At 49.4% G+C, this 24865-nt stretch overlaps 1 protein-coding gene across 3 annotated transcripts in view; it reads right to left on the bottom strand.

Annotated features, from left to right (window-relative positions):
* Positions 1 to 24865, bottom strand: part of LOC110507407 (signal-induced proliferation-associated 1-like protein 3) — a 95048-nt gene that overhangs the window by 55067 nt on the left and 15116 nt on the right. The gene's annotated exons all lie outside the window — the stretch shown is intronic.

Below are 24865 nucleotides of genomic sequence, written 5' to 3'. Positions count from 1 at the left end.
GAAGGTTTAATTGTTAACCAGTAATAACATTCCAAGTAGGCTGACTAAGCTCTGATAGGGATGGAAGATGTGTGAGGAGGCATTGTGAGTGTGTACTGTCTGGCAGAGGGGTGTGTGTGTGTGTGTGTGTAGCTGCTGTAAGTTCCAGGCTCATCAGGCCAGCAGTCAGTCCATTGTATGTGAGGAGGAATGTGGATGCAAGGGACTCTTGTCTGTCTTACAAACACACACAAGTCCTACATCCAAACACTCAATGGCACACGTCAGTCTCCTAAATAGACAAACTCACTAGTTCCCTCTACACCATTCATTAATTAGAACCCAAAAGAGCTGACAATTAAGATCGTCTGATCCTCCACAGATAAAAGTCAGCTATAAAGCCTCTGTTCATTTACCTCTTCATGTAGCTACGACACTGTACACGTCAAACAAAACATTTATTGAACAGATAGGATTTATCAGGCAGCATCCTCTGGCATTTCTCTCCCTCTTTCTGCCTTTCCCCGTCTCTCTTCCTTCCGCCCTCTTAAGGCCTCGACATGCTTCAGTTCGAAGTCGGCTTGGCGAACAGGACGGGCGTGCTTGCATACTCCCTGAAAAGACCTTCGCTTGGAAAACCTGAAAAAAGCGGCAATAACACCAGTATTTTCCAATGAAAGAATGTGCATGAAAACAAGTCGCCTCTCGTTGAATGACAACAAAGACTTAATTGAAGAATCTCTGCTGTTGACCAATCACCGTCGAAGGGTCGTCGACTTCGGCTTGCCTCAATTGTTTTGCGTGTGTTCGCCCGAACAGCCCGAGAAAACCCTTAACGAAGTCCAAAATGAACAAAATTGTCACAAAATGGCACCATCATATAAGCACAAACTGTTCCGAACCGTTTCAGCTGCGCTGCGTTGTCTGTATTTCCCCTCACTCGCCCTCTTATCTTGTCCTTGACAACTATCCCTCTGTATCCTTGACCCTCCCCGACCCTGCCAATGCCCTGCCCCTCTGTACTTCCTGATTTACTCTTCCGTGTGCCCGGAATGTTCTCCTGAACAATACGACAGCAGCAGCAACAGGGTGAGCCAGGTGACTATTGCACTCAAAGTGGTAGTGCCAGTGCACGTGAGGTCGGTGTGTCGGTGGAGGTTGTCGGACTGGGGGCAAGCCGAGGGTAGGCTACAGAGTAGTGGGATGAGGAACAGGGTTGATGTAGGCTCAGTAAAAAAAGGGTGCCGGGTTGCTCAGAACCGGAGTGAGCGATGTGAAAGGGTATTCATGAAGGTTGGGTGATCAAATATGGGTTTGGGCGAGTTTAACAGTTGGGCAAGGTCAACTTTTGTACTCATAAAACACTGGTATACATATTGGCTAATCAAAAAAACATTACAATAAATGGGAGGGGGGGGGGGGGGGGGAACCAAAACCCTCAAATAACCACCATTCGGCTATACCATGTAATCACATTCTACAACTGGACAAAATGTGTTGCTGAAATGGGCAGAGGCTACTTGGTGGCAAATCTCTTCTCATATCCTTACAGGTGGATGCAGCTTCAGTGTGTGACAGGTGTGCTTCTGTGGCTGTGTAGCGGGCACTTGGAGCAAAGAGGAAGGGGCGGCGTGGGCGTACACGTTGCAGATCAGACCCTATTTTAGATCAGAGTTTTTCATGCTGCGACTGCCATCAGTTGAAACATGCTCTTGGAATACAGGGTGGGTGTCGTGGTTTGGCTAATAAAATGTACTAAAATGGGAATCAAATTAAAAAAATTAACTTTCAAAAAATGGTACCACAAAGACGGTTGGAGGTCCACACATCATATGTTGTTTTAAAAATTATACTGTCAACCCTTCATAAGAAACCTATTGAAATCATAGAAAATATAGATAATAGAATAGACAAGACCATTTCAGTTAACGGTGGGTGGACCAGTGGCCATCTTTGCGGTAGTAATTCGTAAAACTTTATTTAATGGCGTACCGGCTATGGTGTACCAGCTAAATTGCAGTGGTCTGAAGTGATAGAAATAGAATAAATAGAATGGACTTAGGATTGAAATAACACCCACCCTGTATTCAAGAGTATGTTGTGTCTCAACCGATGGCAGACACCACACAAAAACCTCAGATGACATAAAATAGGGTCTAAGCTACAACATATACAAATGTGCAAAAGAAAATCGGATTCAGAAATTGTTGGATAAGTGATGGCAGTCATTTTTTGTACATTTATTTCAAGAAATTATAAAATAGTTTGGCAACCCTGTTTTTAAGCTATTAAATTCTAATCAAACTCAACCGTTTATATCTTTTCCAGTGATGAAGGTATGGATGTGTCATGGAATGACAGGGTATGCAAAGTGGGTCAACTTTGAGCACCTTCATCTCCTGAATGTTTTGGTATTCAGGTCAAAAAAGTGACTTTCTGACCACTTCTTCCATGGACATGTACGGAAGGTTTTGTTCAAATCAAAAAGGATGCTGTCAAAAAAAGTGATTGAATTAAAATGGATTTACCTTCCCCATTAAGTCCAAGTAGCCTAAAGAGGGTAGCTAAGCTAACATAGCCAGCTAGCTATCTAGCAAGCCTATTGAGTCCCCCCAACTCCATTCAGAATAAACAATAGTCTACCTGTTAGTTACTCGTAGGAATAGGCAAATTACTCTGAATGTCACGTGTGTGCTGCCCTGCTGTGCGACTCGGTTCATTCCAGCGTGGCTCGTCAAGTTAAAACAAGCTAAACCATCGTCTGTCACATCATGTCGCCGTCAACATCAGCGCTGGCTGTCACTCATCGTCGACACTACCGTAATGTCGCCCAACCCTAGTGAGGTTGATTGCACTGAGATGGGTGATGAGGTCAGACACCGCCAAATGCCCCGAGGTGGAGCCCCATTACTGTCTGACAATACAGTGCCAATCAATACCAGTCAATTCAGGTCCGCTTACCCCTTGACGCAGAGCATAATAACACTCTTCGTAAAAGTGTGTGTGGGGAGAGACGGTGTGTTTGTGTGTGCCTTGAGTGTGTCTCGCGACTAAACTAATGGAGAGTACAGTATCCAGAGCCTAGAGCCAGTCCTGAATATAGCTCTGAGAGTCAGCATTATAGCTCTGAGAGTCAGCATCAGAGATGTACAGCTTAGACTTCCCCCTACATCCCCGCCAAAAATTAAAGAGTGAACACTTTCCAGCCATGGCTAACATTTCAGCCCATAGAGTAGGGGCACTGGTAAGCCTAGAACAGTTGAAATTGATAAATGCAACACCTTCGCCTACCTACCTTCCTATCTAGCTAGCTAGGCCATGGGGCTTACAGGTATGTAGGATAATAGCCTAGCCTACATTGCATTATAAAGCAACATAAAACAAACTAAGACCCTCCATATAGCCTCCTATGCGTGCATGTTTAAATAGGAGAGCAGCTGTATATTTAGTACTGAAGCCATTCTCTGGTTGCAGTGCCTGCCAGACAATGACCCTCAAACAGCTTAGAGAAAAGGAAGTCAAGCCCAGTGCAGAGGGAGAGAGGTTGTGTGTGCGCGCGCGTGTGTGTGTGTATCACTGGATCAATCAGGAATCGACCGCATGCTCTTGACTTATGAGTACGATGACTGGGCTTCTTGGTACCCGTGATCTGTGAAGTGGGCTGTAGCTACGCGTGCTAGAGTGTGCATGTACGAGTGTGTGTACACCTGTCTGTGTGTACGGTGTAATATGAACGTGCGTGTGTGCCTTGCTGTATATGGCCGTACAGTAGGCTCAGTGAACAGGAATATGGTAATGTATGTCCCAGCGTGTTAAGAGATAGAGATCATCATCTCCTACAGCAGAGCAGGGTAATTAAACATCTCTCTCAGTACGCTGAACGCAGTGAGACTGGGCCGGCCTGAATTAGAGACCAGACGCATTTCAAAGAGGACATGGAAATCGTACTTTACATATCATTAGTGGTTGTTCCAGCGCTGCTCTGCTCCATGGTGAGCCACAGAGAGGAGCATGAGCTGGCTGGCTTCCTTCCTCCCGCCTGTCATAGGCATTGTGTTGTGATTTAAATGGATTACTCCAAACTCTGACTGCATTAATATTTCAGAGTGTGAGTGCTACTTAAAAAGTCGTCCCATATTTTTCTTCTTAAACCAGTTTGAAGAGAAGCCGTTCTAGTCAGCTAATGGGTTTGTCAATGCAACTGTAACAGGCTGACTACACCGCCTACACCGTGCGTTGCAAAATAAATGTTGAAATCTATATTATTCAATTACTGCACCACACACTGCTCGTGCTCGCCAACGAGTGTATGCATTGCCAAGGGCTAAAATAAAAGTCAGTTCTATTTGTAACGCAGATAATGCTGCAAGTCCTGCCTCTCCCATCTCCTCATTGGTTTATAGAGGCAGGTACCCACGTGCCATCTCCTTATTGGTTATACCCACGTGGGTGACTGAAAGACGAACGAGGTCGGTGGCGGTAATGCGCCTAATTTATGAAAGTTGCCAATCGCAATATAAAGTCAAGAGAAGAAAAATCCTGGAAGGAAGAGAGATGACGATTCGGTTGACCGTTTTATGTGTGGATTAATTGGTGGAGTAGAGGACCTTGTGCATTTCAGGTAAAATAACATCAGTGTTTATATGCCAGAACAAATTAGCTAGCAACAGCAAGCTAGCTAAATAAGACAAATTAGCGAGTAAGTGCAAGCTAACTATATTTTAACCTGCGTGTGGTGATCGCGTTTTGTGACAAAATACATTTTTGCACAATGGCGCATACGCGCAGCCGGTTTGGGTTCCGTGTAAGGGTGTCGTCACACTGTTCTGACCTATAGTTCGAATCGGTGTTCAATTCTTTTGGTTTCACATTGTCAAATGAACTAAAAATACCAGAAACAAAACAATGTGTTCATGCAAATAATTTGTTTATTGGAGGAAAATGCTCATATTTAATCCATCTTTGATTATCAAGAAGCGTAAGGCGTGTATCCCCAACTTCATATTACTTCCGCTTTGGTCTTCCAACAACAAGTGGGAGGAAACGGTGCAATAGCGGCTGCGATGTGAATAGGCTATATTCAGTAGCCTGTCCCCATGTCCCCTAATCAATAATAATAACTTGAGATTCTGCATGAAAAGTGCTATATAAACTGAATGTATTGTTATTATTCAGGATCGGACGCTCTCAATTACACTGCTCCTCACAGAATGTTTAATAGATAAATCAGGTTATGGTAATGCTCGCAGTCAAGCAACCAATACTACTGCGTTCTCGCCAGCAGCGAACTGAACCACAGCACAAACGGAATCGGACTGAGTTAACCCTTTTTGACAGTACCACGGTGCATTTAGTGCGCTGCTCCTGGGTGCAGATAGCGTTTGACACCAGTCCAAACAAACCGAACTAAGGGGGAAGACATGCCAGAGTTGGGTGTGAAAAGCAATTTTGTGTGAAAGCCCCATGATACATATAAGTTTTGGTGTAATCATACCCTGGCTGACTTGGCCTGTAGAACGTATGCTGTTCTTTACCCTGTTTGATGTCACTGCCATTGTTATATGAATTCATTTCTGTTAGGGATGGGCACGTTTATTCTAATATATCTGAACCGACGTTAGTATTCAATTACTTGGGAGAATGCCAAGAGTGTGCATAGCTGTCATCAAGGGAAAGGGTGTCTACTTTGAAGAATCTAAAATATTATTTAGATTTGTTTAGCCATTTTTGGGTTACTACATGATTCCATAGGCGTTATTTCATAGTTTATGTCTTCACTATTATTCTACAACGTAAAAAAGAAAGAAAAACCCTTGAATGAATAGGTGTGTTCAAACTTCTGACGGGTGCTGTATATAAACAGGACTAACTTAACAACGAAAAGGCTTTGTTACACAGCCTACAAGAATAACCATAACATTCAACATAATAAAACAAGTTGAGTTTTTATTAGAGCGCCCCATAAAAAGAAGCACTGGTAGCCTACGCATACGGTATACCGAAACCTCTGTAACCCCCCCCACCGAAGCATACAGACTAGAACACTTTTACAATATAAGCCGATACCGGTAGCTTCCAGCTATAATTGTAGGCTACATTTCCTTGCTGGCTTTACAGCTGAATTCACGACCCTAGTACTTTGTTTGTGATAATATGCAAACCATAAAGCAAAAATATTCTGATTTTAAAGCTGATTGTCACCAAAAACGTAATTAATTCACTTCTCCCTCACCAACAAAAACGTATTCGACTCCCTTGCCTCCCATCTGGTTTCCACTAGATTTCAAAGTCAGATTCCACTGGCACATACAGCACACACTATTATAAAAGAGATTGCTTCTATGCAAATGTTGTTGATCAGTACAATAAAATAATATGTTCTCCTAGCTCCCTCCCTCCCCAGAATGCATCAAAAAGTCAATGGCACTGGCGGTCAGTTATAAAGTGCTTGGTTCAAAGCACCTGCATATCCCGCTACAGAACCAGCGATAAGGAACACTGCCCTGGATCAAAAGTTTATCAGCGAGACAGTAGGCGTGTAGTGCATATAAAACCGTCTCTATCTCTAACAGCGCCTCCATCGAGCAGAGCAGCCGTCGCTATTAACCCCAAAAGTGTGCTGGGAACCCCTGCAGAGAAGGGTGGGCAGCCCCATTCATACTCAAACGCGGGGAGGTGAGATTGCCATGCTTTCATCATTTCCTTCCCCCTATTCCCTCTCGCTCCTCTTCCCCTCCGGCTCTATTTGAATGGAAATAAGAGGGTTGAGAGAACCCCTCCCTCGGCTGGATGTCTCTCCAGTGTGTGACGGGTTGCACTGCGTTCTCTCTGCCTGCAGTAGGGAGAGGGATACTGCTGTGAGAAGTACCAGACTAAATCACATGAAAAGCAGGTCAAAGGTAAAATTGCTGAATACAAGAAGTAGATGGAAGCCCTTATCCACTGATGGAAATGGACGGGTGGGGTAATTATCTGATCCTAGATCTGGGGTAAGGGGCCCCGCCACCATATACCTTGCGCAACCTCAGGGTTGGTGAGGTTGGGGAATGATGTGTTGTGTATGTACTGTATGGATACAACACTCCGTTCACGGCTGGATTGCTGTGCCACCGGTTGCCATGGGAACCAGGGGCACACAGACAGAAAGAGTTATGATGTAGGCGTGAGGCGGTGAGCATTCAGAACACACAACCTGAGCGATAAATAAAATATGTCCTGTCATCCACCCCGCAATATGTCAATCAATCACAAAGGTGTCCTCGTCACTACATGCAGGGGAAGGGGGACCTAACATGCATGCACACAGACACACACACACACACTCTGCAGAGGAAATGCGGTTAGCCTCCCACTTGCACTCTCGCACCAGTATCACCTTTGTTATTAGAAGACGCAAAAATGAAAATAGCCAGAGAGAAAGAAGAACGCAGAAAGTTTGGAACCTGGTAGGACTACAGTCAGAGAAGAGCCAGTAAAAGGAAACAGAAATGAATGGACAATGAGAAACGCACGGGAACACAGAGGAGGAATCTGGTGAGTGGGATACAGTTGAAGACGAGAAGAGAGCAGAGCCTGGCAGACCAGGAACTCGGTGATGAATCAGATCGGTAGAGAGGAGAGATTGCCTCAAATTGAGGCTTCAGAGTGATGCATCACAGAGCTGCTGCTCCTACAGAGGCCCAGCAGTCCTTGACCCCACCTCCTCTCTGATCTCCCTCTCCCCCTTTTTCCATGCCTCATCTCTCACCCTCTTCTTCTATCTCCTGTGATCCTTGAATCCCTCCTCCCCGCTGGCCTCCTCTATCTCTCTGTGTGAGAAGGATTCTTTAACAACCACACGCCGTGCTGCTTTAAACCCACACAATGCAACGTGTTTTAAATTGCTCTACATTCTTCAAAAGGCGATGGTAATCGAACTCTTAAATATGCATTCATCTGTTACTTGTGTCTGTTTCTCTAATATGATCTACTTGATATATCTTCCTGTATTATTTTCCCCTAACCTAATTGGAGTAAACTAATAGACAACAACTCTTAGGCTTCTACTTCCAGCTTATACATACTGTATACATTTTACGGACACAATCTATTTGACAATAGTTATATTTTGTTTGTTTTTAGTCCCATCCTTCAGCTACCCTAAACCCTTTTACATCTCTCTCTGAAGACCATCCAGTTTTGATTTATATTTGCCATACATTTTTACAACTGTGCTGTTTCACAAAAGTTCAGAACCTTTCTATTCTCATAATTTCTACAGATTGCAAATGAAAGAGAAACATTTTTGCTTAGAGTTTTATTATATTGTTGATCAATTGACTATGACTTTTCAAAATCACCCAGCAGTGCCATTTGCAGAGTTAGTTCCAGGTAAATGTCGCAATTCAGTCTTTCCTGAACCTGCGACCAAAAAAACAAGCTACATAGACAGTACCAAAACAAATAATCTAATGATTCGGTCTCTTCGCAGCAAAATCTGCAGAGCTGGGATGGTTGTATCCCCCATATATATATATATATATATATAAATATAACATTCTATTGGTTGCAATACATTTGGATAATAAATTAAATTGAAAAAAATCTCTTTCCAACTATTTTGCAATCAATTTATTTATTTATTTTTATTTAACTAGGCAAGTCAGTTAATTAAGAACAAATTCTCATTTTGCAATGGCAGCCTACCCCGGCCAAACCCGGAAGAAGCTGGGCCAATTGTGCGCCACCCCACGGGACTCCCAACCACAGCCGGATGTAACGCAGCCTGGATTCGAACCAGGGACTGTAGTGATGCCTCTTGCACTGAGATGCAGTGCCTTTGACAGCTGTGCCACCCGGGAGCCCTACATGGCACAGCTTTACATTTTGGTCTTTAATGCAGGGCCAAGTTCCTTACTTTTCCCCCCTTCCACTTGCCTCTTCCATTTTTGGCGGTAATGCTGCAATTAGTTGGTTGTAATTTTAGATAGAGCAGACATTTCCATATAATTTTGTTACCTGCATGTGTGACTGACAACTCCACCAGTCCTATTTATGATATCATTTTCAAAGATAGCTTTATTTTTTACAAAGCTATCTCCAAAAATAATGCTTTATTTTTATATCATTTAGTATATTGGAGTTGAACCATTTCTCATAATATTTCTCATAATATTCGTTCTGTCTTTTCTGGTGGACTAAACAGAAATTGCAACCAACTTTCTATGGCTTGTGTCAAAAATAGTGATATTTTGGAGATTATTTCATTTTCAAATAACCCAAAAGGGAAAAAAGCCATGGCTCTCTCTCGTCCCTCTGGAGCAGACATATGGTGAGCAATATGTTTGGAACATCGAATCGCAATTAAAAATCACAGTATCAAATCATAATACATATAGAATCGTATCTGCACCTAAGTATCGTGATATCGTATCGTGATGTCCCTGGCAATTCCCAGCCCTAATTCTAACACATATTCTAGACACGGTTTTAAAGACAACGGGGCTATGCTTGTACACTGAGCAGGAGATGATAATCCCAGTGTCTCAACACAGTACACACGGTTTCCAGAGTAACACCTACCCATTTTCCTCCGCCACACAGGGGTAACGAGTGGCGTCAGGTAGGTAGGTGTCAACACACACAGGGCTTATTACCATCTACCTGCTGCTTGAGGAGCCAGCAGACAGACCGACAGACACACACATTCTAATAGCGGGGGTTACACTTGACCTGAACCCCTCCCCCGCCATAAGGACGATAACATTAAGTCATGAGTCATGATGACAAACCATTGTTTAGGCTAGGTCAAGGAAGCATAACGATGGGGTAGGTAGACATAACAGAAGCCTACTAGCTTACTTAAGTAATGCTTGTGAAATAATGACCAAGCTCCTCCGCCCCTGCGCTGTTGGCCTGAGGTCCTCCCTACGTGGTCTGGGAACGACGGGCCAGCGGGGTGTTTTAGACCCTCACAGCTGCTGCTGTTCCCATGGAGGTGTGCCTCCCAGGAGAAAACAGGGGGATAGTGTTGTGCCGCACGGATTAGCCCCTAAACAGATTTTAGGCTACTCTCAGCCAACAGGCATAGTTGACTACTAGGCCAAAAAAAATAAAAAATGCATGGCAGAAATACAGGGATTTATTTTGTCTTTCCGGCATGTGCCACCTTTTCCCTCTGGCCTAGTTTTGGAAAACAATCTTTTTGCCCGTCAACAAAGCACAGATCCAACTCATAGGCTAAATGCAACACAGTGACAAACAGTAGCCCACTCTCTCTCAGCATGAGTAGGAGCAGTGGCTGCTGAGACCCCTTAAAAAGGGGACATTCCTGCTGTCACACCGCACTCTGCTCTGACTGAGTACTGAGTACGGCCATCGCGTTTCCAATAGGGACGTGGAAGGAAGTGGAGATCTGGGGGTCTTTTAGAGGCTCTTCCTGTAACCGTATCACCCTAGTGACAGGCTAATGAGGCTAAATGATGAGGCTTTAGGAAGAAAGGGTATCCCACAGGGAGAGGAGGACAGACCCCAACAAAGACATGCAATGACATAGTCACAGAGTCAGTTGTTCCCCATGACGTGGCCCCTTCTAACATGATGTCTATCTAGTCAGTGGTATCAGCGTTGTTTCTCAAGGGACCCAGAGAAAAAAAAGGGCAACAGGCAGTTTATAAAAACCTGTGGTTTCATTTCAACCATCTAAATGATTGAAACATGCCGTTTGTTCGGCCCCAGAGCCCGACTGTAGGAGCAGGGCCACGCTATCCACCCCGCAGCACAGACCAGATCAGTGGGGTCAATCACAGACTCAAATACACATCATCCAACACATTTAAAACAGATTCAAACCCCACCACAAACACTGCTTTCGAGGAAACACAGATGGGATTTTGGAATAAATATTTTGGGCCAGTGAGAAAGAGGAATATTGTGGCTGGACTATTTCTATATGGGTGGTGAGATGGGCACATGATCCGTACCATAGACGTCAATGCATCATTACGTCATCGGCGATGCCCTGGGAACGTGATCCCTACCATAGACGTCAATGCATCATTACGTCATCAGCGATGCCCTGGGAACGTGATCCCTACCATAGACGTCAATGCATCATTACGTCATCGGCGATGCCCTGGGAACGTGATCCCTACCATAGACGTCAATGCATCATTACGTCATCAGCGATGCCCTGGGAACGTGATCCCTACCATAGACGTCAATGCATCATTACGTCATCAGCGATGCCCTGGGAACGTGATCCCTACCATAGACGTCAATGCATCAATACGTCATCAGCGATGCCCTGGGAACGTGATCCCTACCATAGACGTCAATGCATCAATACGTCATCAGCGATGCCCTGGGAACGTGATCCCTACCATAGACGTCAATGCATCAATACGTCATCAGCGATGCCCTGGGAACGTGATCCCTACCATAGACGTCAATGCATCATTACGTCATCAGCGATGCCCTGGGAACGTGATCCCTACCATAGACGTCAATGCATCAATACGTCATCAGCGATGCCCTGGGAACGTGATCCCTACCATAGACGTCAATGCATCAATACGTCATCAGCGATGCCCTGGGAACGTGATCCCTACCATAGACGTCAATGCATCAATACGTCATCAGCGATGCCCTGGGAACGTGATCCCTACCATAGACGTCAATGCATCATTACGTCATCAGCGATGCCCTGGGAACGTGATCCCTACCATAGACGTCAATGCATCAATACGTCATCAGCGATGCCCTGGGAACGTGATCCCTACCATAGACGTCAATGCATCAATACGTCATCAGCGATGCCCTGGGAACGTGATCCCTACCATAGACGTCAATGCATCATTACGTCATCGGCGATGCCCTGGGAACGTGATCCCTACCATAGACGTCAATGCATCATTACGTCATCGGCGATGCCCTGGGAACGTGATCCCTACCATAGACGTCAATGCATCATTACGTCATCGGCGATGCCCTGGGAACGTGATCCCTACCATAGACGTCAATGCATCAATACGTCATCAGCGATGCCCTGGGAACGTGATCCCTACCATAGACGTCAATGCATCAATACGTCATCGGCGATGCCCTGGGAACGTGATCCCTACCATAGACGTCAATGCATCAATACGTCATCAGCGATGCCCTGGGAACGTGATCCCTACCATAGACGTCAATGCATCAATACGTCATCGGTCCACACACGCAGTCAGAACGGTCAACTCTGATGACTCACACCAAATTGAAAAACAAAATGCAGTGACAAGATTTGGGGTTTTGTTGCCAGTTAACGTTTTTTGTTTTAAAACTGACTGATACAAACTGCCCCCCCAACTGGCTCATACACAAGCACCAACAAAAAGCCACACTATTAACAGGGTCAAGGGGGAAAGTGTGTTTTTTTGGGGGGGGGGGACATTACAGTACAGCCAGACAAAGAAGACGAGTGACACAGTTTCAGACAGTCTCTTCCTCTCTTGTCTCCTTTTCTCTCTCACTCTCCTCAATGGCTCCATTGAGAGTAGAGGCCGTTGGGGTCCTGTGAGGACTGAGTGTCCACCCTGTCCTGGATCGCTTTCCCTAGTCAGTCAGTCTGCCGGTCGGGCTGTCCTCTGGGGGGTCTGGGCTCTCCATGGAGGAGCCCGGCCCTTTCAAAGCTACGCCGCGTCTGGCAGTCATGCGGCCTAGATAAGCCCGGCAGCCAGTAGGGCCCGGGAGATAGTGCTCAGAGATAGCGATAACAATGCCAGACTGTTCTTCTGACGCTTGTGAAATTAGGTTTTATTTTGAGGATTCCTCTGTGAACCGCTCTACCGCACTTCTCTGTGCGGTACTGAAGAGCATTGGCCTACTGAGGCTGGAATGCCGGTCAGACTGGGCTTGGGGCTATGGGCAAGGCATCATGGGGCACCAACCGCTCAAATCAAAGCGCACTTCCTATCAACCCGGTGAAATAGAAGACGAAAGAGCAGTGTTGTACTTTTGAACTAACTTTTCACTGCCAGAAAGAAAAGAAACACTCACACACACCACCTGGAGTTGCGTTGAAATAAGAAGAGACGGGGTTACTGGCCTGGACGATAAAATTACCAGAACAAAATTCAGAACTGGGTCACAGCGCAAAGTTTCAGAACCACTGTCTGCACTAGTCTTGTAGGTGTTTGGGGCACGAGACTGAGGGGGCTGGACTTTTACCATTATGAAAAAGTAATGCTTCTAAGAAGGGTTTTGTCATGACTCTGCCTAATGGACTCTGGGATACAGCGGGTGTAGAGAGCTAAACCTGGCAGGAGCGTGACTACTCACTCAGCTGGCCTGGAGGAGCAGGTTGCGTGCATCTGGGCGGGATCCCCTCTCGTCTCTTTCTCTGCTTCCAACAGAACCAGCCTAAATCTGACAACATCCACTAGCTAGTCGGCCGGACTACGCGCCCCTTTGTTTTCTCATCATCTTTCCTTCATGACCTTGGATCTGAAAGAGCTGTGGAAGTAGGCCTACTTGTACTTGTGATTCCCCCAGTTCATTCACCAATGGGTCACGAAAGACTCATGACCCTAGTGTGAGCAGCGTGCCGTCTGGGTTCGCAAAGCGGCGACTGCCAAACGGCCCGCCTGGTGGAATACGCGAATATGCACATTGAGAGACTGTGGAGTAGAGCTTCGTCCCTGGGGAGAGGTGGTCAGTGTGTATCGTGCTCGTCACCCCCTCCGAGTGATTCTAACCTGGTTCTCTTTGCGCCACCACAGGGAGTCTGGGGGGGAAGAGAGAGAGAGAGAGATCTAGAGAGAGATAGATAGAGAGCGAGAGAGACAGAGACAGAGATACAGAGAGAGATACAGAGAGAGAGATAGAGAGAGAGAGAGATAGAGATAGAGAGAGAGAGAGATACAGAGAGAGAGAGAGATAGAGAGAGATAGAGATAGATAGAGATAGATAGAGATAGAAAGAGAGCGAGAGAGACAGAGATACAGAGAGAGAGAGAGAGATACAGAGAGAGAGAGAGAGATACAGAGAGAGAGAGAGAGATACAGAGAGAGAGAGAGAGATACAGAGAGAGAGAGAGAGAGATACACAGAGAGAGAGAGAGAGATACACAGAGAGAGAGAGAGAGAGAGATACAGAGAGAGATACAGAGAGAGGGGTACAGCGTTGAGCTGGAGGTAATTAAGAACACATCCCCACCACTCCCTCCCAACTACTACTTCCTTGTGTTCCCTCCTCATTTCCATCCGCTACCACACAAACTGGCCCCAAGACTGAAACCCCACAAAATCCTTTGCTCCGCCCTTCCCCCTTCTTTCCCTTGAACCCTCATGTCTCCTCTCTCTCGCTCCCCCTCTCTCTCTCTCTCTCTCTCTCTCTCTCCTGTGGTCGGTTCAGTATGTAGCTTATGGGATCAGCTGGTATTCAGCCTCAGGTCTCGGCTTGCCAGAAATGGGGGGAGCGAGAGAGCGAGGCACAAGAAAGGGGGCTAAGCCACAGACAGGGTGAAGAGTGAGAGAGAGATGAAGGGAGAGGACAGGCCAGAGACATGGGAAATAGTGGTGTAGGGGAACTCGCGAAATATGATCCTCTACGTTTTCACAGTCAATCTCAAAACAGAACATGTTGAATTGATTCGAAGGCTTTTGGCATCCCGCTCACTCCCAAGCTACCTATTCAAGCCAGTATGCAAACGCTGTCACTAGACAAACAAATTGGCCCCGGTTAACACCTCCACCCTGACCCAACAGAGGTGGAGACAATTGCAGTGCTCTGTGGAAGCTGGCAGCAGGCCACCACATCATGACCAAGCACAGAAGGTACTAACAGAGATGGATGAGAACATGAAAACACTGAGGTAAGCCTCTGCATTATTTATGGTGTAGTCAGACAGTTGATGGGCTGTCTGTGCGTCTGTCTCTACCAGCGCCCATGCGCCTCTCTCTCTCTCTCTCTCTCTCCCCACCTGCCTCTCTCTCTCACTCCCTATCCCTCTCTCTCTGCGCCTGCCTCTCTCTCTCTCTCCCTCTGCCTCTCTCTCTCTCTCTCTCCCTCTGCCTCTCTCTCTCTCTGCCTCTCTCTCTGCCTCTCTCTCTCTCCCCCTCTCTGCCTCTCTCTCTCTCCCCCTCTCTGCGCCTGCCTCTCTCTCTCTGCGCCTGCCTCTCTCTCCCTCTCTCTGCGCCTGCCTCTTTCTCTGCGCCTGCCTCTCTCTCTCCCTCTCTCTGCACCTGCCTCTCTCTCTCCCTCTCTCTCTCCCTCTCTCTGCGCCTGCCTCTCTCTCTCCCTCTCTCTGCGCGTGCCTCTCTCTCTGCGCCTGCCTCTCTCTCTCTCTGCGCCTGCCTCTCTCTCTCTCTGCGCCTGCCTCTCTCTCTCTCTGCGCCTGCCTCTCTCTCTCTCTGCGCCTGCCTCTCTCTCTCTCTCTCTGCGCCTGCCTCTCTCTCTCTGCGCCTGCCTCTCTCTCTCTCTGCGCCTGCCTCTCTCTCTCTCTGCGCCTGCCTCTCTCTCTCTCTGCGCCTGCCTCTCTCTCTCTCTGCGCCTGCCTCTCTCTCTCTCTGCGCCTGCCTCTCTCTCTCTGCCTCTCTCTCTCTGCCTCTCTCTCTCTCTCTCTCTCTCTCTCTCTGCGCCTGCCTCTCTCTCTCCGCCTGCCTCTCTCTCTCTCTCTGCGCCTGCCTCTCTCTCTCGCTCTCTGCCTCTCTGCGCCTGCCTCTCTCTCTGCGCCTGCCTCTCTCTCTCCCTCTCTGCGCCTGCCTCTCTCTCTCTCTCTCTCTCTCTGCGCCTGCCTCTCTCTCTCTCTCTCTCAGCGCTTAACTCTCTCTCTCTCTGCGCCTGCCTCTCTCTCTCTCTCTCTGCCTGCCTCTCTCTCTCTCTCTGCGCCTGCCTCTCTCTCTCCCTCTCTCTGCGCCTGCCTCTCTCTCTCCCTCTCTCTGCGCCTGCCTCTCTCTCTCCCTCTCTCTGCGCCTGCCTCTCTCTCTCCCTCTCTCTGCGCCTGCCTCTCTCTCTCCCTCTCTCTGCGCCTGCCTCTCTCTCCCTCTCTCTGCGCCTGCCTCTCTCTCCCTCTCTCTGCGCCTGCCTCTCTCTCCCTCTCTCTGCGCCTGCCTCTCTCTCCCTCTCTCTGCGCCTGCCTCTCTCTCCCTCTCTCTGCGCCTGCCTCTCTCTCCCTCTCTCTGCGCCTGCCTCTCTCTCCCTCTCTCTGCGCCTGCCTCTCTCTCCCTCTCTCTGCGCCTGCCTCTCTCTCCCTCTCTCTGCGCCTGCCTCTCTCTCCCTCTCTCTGCGCCTGCCTCTCTCTCCCTCTCTCTGCGCCTGCCTCTCTCTCCCTCTCTCTGCGCCTGCCTCTCTCTCCCTCTCTCTGCGCCTGCCTCTCTCTCCCTCTCTCTGCGCCTGCCTCTCTCTCTCTGCGCCTGCCTCTCTCTCTCTGCGCCTGCCTCTCTCTCTGCGCCTGCCTCTCTCTCTGCGCCTGCCTCTCTCTCTGCGCCTGCCTCTCTCTCTCTCCCTCTCTCTGCGCCTGCCTCTCTCTCTCTGCCTCTCTCTCCCTCTCTCTGTGCCTGCCTCTCTCTCCCTCTCTCTGCGCCTGCCTCTCTCTCCCTCTCTCTGCGCCTGCCTCTCTCTCCCTCTCTCTGCGCCTGCCTCTCTCTCCCTCTCTCTGCGCCTGCCTCTCTCTCCCTCTCTCTGCGCCTGCCTCTCTCTCCCTCTCTCTGTGCCTGCCTCTCTCTCCCTCTCTCTGCGCCTGCCTCTCTCTCTCTCTGCGCCTGCCTCTCTCTCTCCCTCTCTCTGCGCCTGCCTCTCTCTCCCTCTCTCTGCGCCTGCCTCTCTCTCCCTCTCTCTGCGCCTGCCTCTCTCTCTCCCTCTCTCTGCGCCTGCCTCTCTCTCTCTCTCTCTCTCTGCGCCTGCCTCTCTCTCTCTCTCTCTGCGCCTGCCTCTCTCTCTCTCTCTGCGCCTGCCTCTCTCTCTCTCCCTCCCCCTCTCTCTCTGCGCCTGCCTCTCTCTCTCTCTCTGCGCCTGCCTCTCTCTCTCTCTCTGCGCCTGCCTCTCTCTCTGCGCCTGCCTCTCTCTCTCTCTGCGCCTGCCTCTCTCTCTCTCTGCGCCTGCCTCTCTCTCTCTGCGCCTGCCTCTCTCTCCCTCTCTCTGTGCCTGCCTCTCTCTCTCCCTCTCTCTGCGCCTGCCTCTCTCTCCCTCTCTCTGCGCCTGCCTCTCTCTCCCTCTCTCTGTGCCTGCCTCTCTCTCTCTCCCTCCCCCTCTCTCTCTGCGCCTGCCTCTCTCTCTCTCTCTGCGCCTGCCTCTCTCTCTCTCTCTGCGCCTGCCTCTCTCTCTGCGCCTGCCTCTCTCTCTCTCTGCGCCTGCCTCTCTCTCTCTCTGCGCCTGCCTCTCTCTCTCTGCGCCTGCCTCTCTCTCCCTCTCTCTGTGCCTGCCTCTCTCTCTCCCTCTCTCTGCGCCTGCCTCTCTCTCCCTCTCTCTGCGCCTGCCTCTCTCTCCCTCTCTCTGTGCCTGCCTCTCTCTCTCCCTCTCTCTGCGCCTGCCTCTCTCTCTCCCTCTCTCTGCGCCTGCCTCTCTCTCTCCCTCTCTCTGCGCCTGCCTCTCTCTCTCCCTCTCTCTGCGCCTGCCTCTCTCTCTCCCTCTCTCTGCGCCTGCCTCTCTCTCTCCCTCTCTCTGCGCCTGCCTCTCTCTCTGCGCCTGCCTCTCTCTCTCTGCGCCTGCCTCTCTCTCTCTGCGCCTGCCTCTCTCTCTCTGCGCCTGCCTCTCTCTCTCTGCGCCTGCCTCTCTCTCTCTGCGCCTGCCTCTCTCTCTCTGCGCCTGCCTCTCTCTCTCTGCGCCTGCCTCTCTCTCTCTGCGCCTGCCTCTCTCTCTGCGCCTGCCTCTCTCTCTCTCTGCGCCTGCCTCTCTCTCTCTGCGCCTGCCTCTCTCTCTCTGCGCCTGCCTCTCTCTCCCTCTCTCTGTGCCTGCCTCTCTCTCTCCCTCTCTCTGCGCCTGCCTCTCTCTCCCTCTCTCTGCGCCTGCCTCTCTCTCCCTCTCTCTGCGCCTGCCTCTCTCTCCCTCTCTCTGCGCCTGCCTCTCTCTCTCCCTCTCTCTGCGCCTGCCTCTCTCTCTCCCTCTCTCTGCGCCTGCCTCTCTCTCTCCCTCTCTCTGCGCCTGCCTCTCTCTCTCCCTCTCTCTGCGCCTGCCTCTCTCTCTCCCTCTCTCTGCGCCTGCCTCTCTCTCTGCGCCTGCCTCTCTCTCTGCGCCTGCCTCTCTCTCTCTGCGCCTGCCTCTCTCTCTCTGCGCCTGCCTCTCTCTCTCTGCGCCTGCCTCTCTCTCTCTGCGCCTGCCTCTCTCTCTCTCCCTCTCCCTCTGCCTCTCTCTCCCTCTCCCTCTGCCTCTCTCTCCCTCTCCCTCTGCCTCTCTCTCTCTCTGCGCCTGCCTCTCTCCCTCTCTGCGCCTGCCTCTCTCTCTCCGCCTGCCTCTCTCTCTGCGCCTGCCTCTCTCTCTCTCTCTCTGCGCCTGCCTCTCTCTCTCTCTGCGCCTGCCTCTCTCTCTCTCTGCGCCTGCCTCTCTCTCTCTCTCTGCGCCTGCCTCTCTCTCTCTCTCTGCGCCTGCCTCTCTCTCTCTCTCTCTGCGCCTGCCTCTCTCTCTCTCTCTGCGCCTGCCTCTCTCTCTCTCTCTGCGCCTGCCTCTCTCTCTCTCTCTCTCTGCGCCTGCCTCTCTCTCTCTCTCTCTCTGCGCCTGCCTCTCTCTCTCTCTCTCTCTGCGCCTGCCTCTCTCTCTCTCTCTCTCTGCGCCTGCCTCTCTCTCTCTCTCTCTCTGCGCCTGCCTCTCTCTCTCTCTCTCTCTCTCTGCGCCTGCCTCTCTCTCTCTCTCTCTCTGCGCCTGCCTCTCTCTCTCTCTCTCTCTGCGCCTGCCTCTCTCTCTCTCTCTGCGCCTGCCTCTCTCTCTCTCTCTGCGCCTGCCTCTCTCTCTCTCTCTGCGCCTGCCTCTCTCTCTCTCTCTGCGCCTGCCTCTCTCTCTCTCTCTGCGCCTGCCTCTCTCTCTCTGCGCCTGCCTCTCTCTCTCTCTCTGCGCCTGCCTCTCTCTCTCTCTCTGCGCCTGCCTCTCTCTCTCTCTCTGCGCCTGCCTCTCTCTCTCTCTCTGCGCCTGCCTCTCTCTCTCTCTCTGCGCCTGCCTCTCTCTCTCTCTCTCTGCGCCTGCCTCTCTCTCTCTCTCTCTGCGCCTGCCTCTCTCTCTCTCTCTCTGCGCCTGCCTCTCTCTCTCTCTCTCTCTGCGCCTGCCTCTCTCTCTCTCTCTCTGCGCCTGCCTCTCTCTCTCTCTCTCTCTCTCTGCGCCTGCCTCTCTCTCTCTGCGCCTGCCTCTCTCTCTCTGCGCCTGCCTCTCTCTCTCTGCGCCTGCCTCTCTCTCTCTGCGCCTGCCTCTCTCTCTCTGCGCCTGCCTCTCTCTCTCTGCGCCTGCCTCTCTCTCTCTGCGCCTGCCTCTCTCTCTCTGCGCCTGCCTCTCTCTCTCTGCGCCTTCCTCTCTCTCTCTGCGCCTGCCTCTCTCTCTCTGCGCCTGCCTCTCTCTCTCTGCGCCTGCCTCTCTCTCTCTCTCTCTCTCTCTCTCTGCGCCTGCCTCTCTCTCTCTCTCTCTGCGCCTGCCTCTGTGTGTGTCCTCCACCCCTACCACTGTGGGATCATGGGATCACCCCCATGTAAACATGTTCAAACAGACCAAGCTCGTCTCCAAACAAAGCTGCCGGTTTGCTCTAACATGACAAAAACAGGAAATACAACTCTAAAAACACCCGTGTACACAAGAGCCTAAATGATTCCGGGAGTAAATAAGGCTATCAAATTCAACCACACACGGTTCAAATCTCCATGGTGGCGGTGGGAGAGTGCGTTCATTTCTGGCTGTGACACACAAACGGGCACAAAACGTCACAAGTTTTCCACTGGCTTATAGGTGTGAGAAGCATTTGGCTCAGGCCTGCCCTTGTGATCGCCTCGGAGGGCAAGACGATCATTACGCCCAGGCAGCGTGCGTGCGCGCACACGCACGTACACGGAGAGGTTACCTTCAAAGCATCTGTGACACGTGTAGTTTACGAGACTCACGTCTTTTTATGTGTTGTGGAAACAGACACACTTTTACCCCCACACCCCTTACTATTCATTACCCTCTCTGTATCCCCCCCCCCACACTCTCCCTTTCCCTCTGTCTCTCACTCTTCTTCCCTCCCCTGCTTTCTCTACACCTCCTTGACGCTTCTGTACAGACTCGTCACCTCTCTCGGGCAGCCAGATGGACAGAGTAAGAGAGAGAAACAAACATACTGCCCAGGGCTCAATAGGTGGGCGTTGCCCAAGCGGTTTTGCAGTTGGTGTGGCATTTAAATAGCGGTAGCTCACGACTCAAACATTGTAACCACACACACGCACATTCATGGTACACAGGAAAACCTGTGACGGCTGTAGATGAATGCAATCAAAGCTACCCGCACTCACCACTTAGTGCAGTGGTTAGCATCAAGTGTTTTAGAAATGCAGACCTGGAAAACATTAGGAACAGGTGTCACATCTCAGGCGAAGAGTGGCAATAGTGGAGAACCCCCCCCCCCCCCTCTCTCTCACACACACACACAAGTTCTTGAAGTGGCCCTTTCCAGAGGCAGGGTGACAGCTGCAGCAAGGAGGCAGTACACTAGAGAGAAGAGCCTCGGGTTGGGAAAGGAGGAAAGAAAATCCATATCTCCCTCCCTTTTCTCTCAAAGACATTTGCCCGTTTTTGTTTGTTCTCACGCCAGAAGCCAGACACTCACAAAAGCAAATATTGACTGTGGGCAGCCTGGGCCCAGCCTCTGTGCTTCTAGACCACATCACCATGGACTCCCAAATCAAAAAGGCTGGATTCAGTGTCCAAAGCCACAGTGCAACCACTCCAGCCTGTTACTCTGTGTCGAACAAAAATCACTGCTATGGAAAGAGAGCCCCCAATCTTTTGAGCTAAAACTTCCATGTTTCTTTAAAGACACAGCCCTGGGTGTTAAGCAGCAAGGTGACCATTCAAAAAAAAAGCCTAATACATTTCAGTCCTTGCAGAGCTACGCGTTTAGGACGGTTGGGGTAGATCTGAAATTGGGCATCAGTTCCAGGTATGGTGAAGCTGCCATGGCGTAGAGACCCCCAGATGGCAATAGTGTCTGTCTGGACAGTCCATCCCTGAGGAGCCCAGCACCAGGCCATCTGTCTGGCCAACGGAGCCATGGTGTGCCATGCCAAACTGGAGCAACAGACAAGGCAATGAAAGGGAACCCAGGTCCTAATATGACTAGAACTCCTCTCCAACTGAGGTTTACACCCTGGCCCATAAATACTAACTTTTATAGCTCTTTGGCTTCAATTGCTTGCTCAATGTTAGAAATTGGTGTCAGAAGTAAATCTGAGGAGACATAGATGCTATAGATGCTGACGAAGGTTCGTGCCTGCCCAACCCTATCGGGTCTGTGGAATTCTAGGCGGTCCACAACTCTCTCTCCCCAGCCCCACTTTCAAAAACAGAGTTTTGGCATGACTAAGCAAGCAGCCACAACTTTCAAGCAGGGCAACCCCTTTCTGCCAGTAAATCTTTCTCCCTCGTTCCCAGTCTCTCCCTCTTTCTCCTCATCCCCATTCTCTCGCTCTCTCTCTCTCTCTCCTGTCAGATTATCCCTCATTGGGCTTGTTATGGGCTCCTCATTAGCGTCGGTGGGAGTGGAGGAGAGAGGGAGCTGAGATAGATGTTGGGGAAAGAAAGAGAGCGATGTGAAGCACGTCCTGGGCCACAAGGCTGACCCGGATTCCGGCGTGACTCTGCAGAGAAGCCTTGCCAGGCCTCGCTCAGACGTAACACACAGTGACAGACCCCTGCTACTGAATCACCCTCCAAGCCTCTGCTCCTTCCATCAGATGCCCACAATGTCGGATTGGGCTAACAATGCTGGGTTGGGCTGGGTAGGCCAACTTCTTTGGCAATAATCATAGGCAGTCCTAACATGTGTGCGCGGTTCAGTTTGTGTACAGCACTACCACGCTTTACCCTGGCAACCATACAAAAAGAGTGGTCTAAATACAACAACAACAACAAAAATAATGCAAACAACGTGGTGGAATGTGAATGTATTTATTAACCGTGGGCCAGTCACGGCGAGGAAAACCAGCGACGAGATGAGGCTGGGGCTCCATGCTGTATACTGGCTCCCAGCGCCGATGCGACCCCACAGGGTCCGCTCTAGTGGGGCTAAATAAACCTGTCTGCCTGCCTGCGTGTGCGTGCGTGCGTGTGCGTGTGTGGAGGAACCAACGGGGAGGCTCACTTCAAAACCACATCAGGGCTCGTCACTAGTGTGTTTACAACCAGGAAACAACCAGACAACACGTGCACATAACATATTATGAACACTCACACACAAACCGTGCACACACAAGCAAACTAAAAAAAAAGGGAAGTTAGACAAGAGCGCATCGGTAATCAAAAAACATTGGCTTGGGGAAGAGGATTAAAGGCACTAAGCTTGGCGTTTTGGCAGGAGCCCCTGAGGGTGTTCTAAGTGGGTTAAAGCACATCCCTAATCTCTTCTTCTACTCGGTGTCTGCCACGACTTACCTAGAATAGGAGTCCACTACAGGGGGTCCGGATTCGATTAATTGTGTGTAAAGACACCTAGATACACACTTTGACAAGCACACACAGAGAAACATGGGCACACACCGCCTTGCCCCCGAGGTCTTACGAGTTTTTATTATGGCCTACTCTTCCTCTCTCACACCTAGCCTAATGTGTGGGAGCTGAGGAAGGCTGCTCACTCAAGTTGAAACACACACATATACAGACACCCCATCTTAGTCTTTGAAAACAAATACGTGAGAGACTAATCACAACACACACACACACACAGAGAGAGAGACACCGCTCTCCTGGTAACAGGAGGACATACTGTAACTGTTGTGCAGCTGTACAGCTGCCTTGGTTACATGTAAACAAAATAATAATAATAATAATAATACAAAACTGGCCACAGAGCAGCAGACTGGGCTTGCCTGACAAAGCAAGGCAAACTGAGTACAGCAGGACTATTGAGAATGAACTGAATCACTGGAGTAGAGAGGCACTGTGCAAACGGAAATGATAGCGAGAGATGAAGAATGCAACTAGGTATTAAACCAAGCAAACAGTGTTAAAAGCCCTCCCCTGGCACAGCACAGCTTTAGCACAGTTAGATACACACACCTCTCCCTTATCCTAGCCAAGTGAACAGAGGCAGGTGGTGAGCTACGGTGAACGGTCACAGTTTACTCAGACGGTGTTATACAGGATTTTTCCAATGCAGTGCAGCATTTTGTGTGTTTGTGTGTGTGTGTGTATACACTTCTAGCTTGTATGCTCTTACACAAAGCCCTTCTCTGGCAGGCTAATGTAGAGACAGAACTCCCACCCAGAGCTGTCAACACCTACCCTTCAGTGTCGATTTCCCTTCAAATTAAACTAATCTCTGCAGCGTGGGTTTCTAATGATTATTGATGTCTGCTCGCAGCATCAATCAAAGGGAAGGGTCTATGTCCTGATAGAAATCCTAGAGCTATCTCAGGTTTCTCTAAAAACGGAATTCGGTCAGTAATAGCCCAGCAAAGGTGTGTCACTGATGCAATAAAACCGTTTCTTTAACCAAGGGTTTTCCCGGCAGGCAGGAGAGAGATGCAGTGGGGAACCATACTCATTTGTTAGAGCATGCTCCTCAGCTCTACGCTCACAGTCATCAAGTTATCCAACACCAATGTAGAACATGCAAAATATAGCGTGAGTCTTGGGTGCGGTGGCACCACACGAGATGCTCTTGCAAAGACACACGTCCACGTCCCACTGAACAGCAGCACGTAGGCTGACCTCTGTGAAACCATGACTAATGAGTGAGAAAAGAGTGAAGCGAGGAGGGGGGGGGGGGGGGGGCAGGGAAAGAGAGAAGGAGAAAAAAAAGAGCGACACTGCCTAGTGCCTGGAGGCTCTTCATGGGGCTGCCAACATTCCAATAGAAGACAGACTTGGGAACCACTGGAAAAACACACTGTGTGTGAGTGTGAGTGTGTGTATATTCGGCTTGAGCGGTATACTGTATATACCGTATAGCGGGGTATTTTGTAAAAAGCCACGGGATGGTTTTTCAATACCATTAATGGCATTGAAACAGTTTATTATTTATTTTTTTATATATACATTGGGATATTTGTGGCTACTTTAAGTAAATACCTGCAGTCAATGTGCAATGCATTAGGAGATGAACATTGCGTTCTTCATTTCATCGGTCACATTATTATCCAGAGACTGGAGCCTTGTGAGTCACTCACTGTCGTGCAGCAGGCGCCAGGCAATCAACTTACAGTATAGAAATCACAACTAAATGTTTGCCAGCTAGACATCTTCTAACTATTAAGCTAACTCTCTAAAATGTGCTAAATTCTCTGCAGTTGTGCATCTGGTTTGCTAATAAAGTAGCTAGTTAGCCATCTAGCTAAGTGGGTAGCTTCTTCAAAAACCAAGCATTCGCTTGACAACAGAGAATCCACTCCTGGATCAAAAGCCTTGCTGGCTATTATTTGTGTTGTGCGTGCAGCAAACAGAGTAGCATTTTTTAAATGTACTTTTATATATTTTAGGTCAGAAACTGTACAAAATGTTTGCAATGTGCTCGTTAGCATTGGTGTGTATTCATGGATGCCAAGGGAAGCCAGGCTTGCCCCCAAAAATGTTTTTTATTTTTTTATTTTTTTAAACATACAATTTATCTTCCGCCATTTTCCTTCAATTCTGAATGTACCTCACCTTAGAAAGCATCCGAGCGAGCAAAACAGTGCCAGGTAAGTCAGTGAGCATTTGGCCTTCCTTGATAAAAAAAAAAAAAAAATTTTTAAGTATTAAAAAAAATGTGCAGGATTCGGCG

The sequence above is a fragment of the Oncorhynchus mykiss genome, chromosome 27, assembly GCF_013265735.2.
Source record: "Oncorhynchus mykiss isolate Arlee chromosome 27, USDA_OmykA_1.1, whole genome shotgun sequence".
Lineage (NCBI taxonomy): Eukaryota > Metazoa > Chordata > Actinopteri > Salmoniformes > Salmonidae > Oncorhynchus > Oncorhynchus mykiss.
The sequence above is the reverse complement of the archived record's forward strand: the minus strand, read 5'-3'. Positions and strand labels throughout refer to the sequence as shown.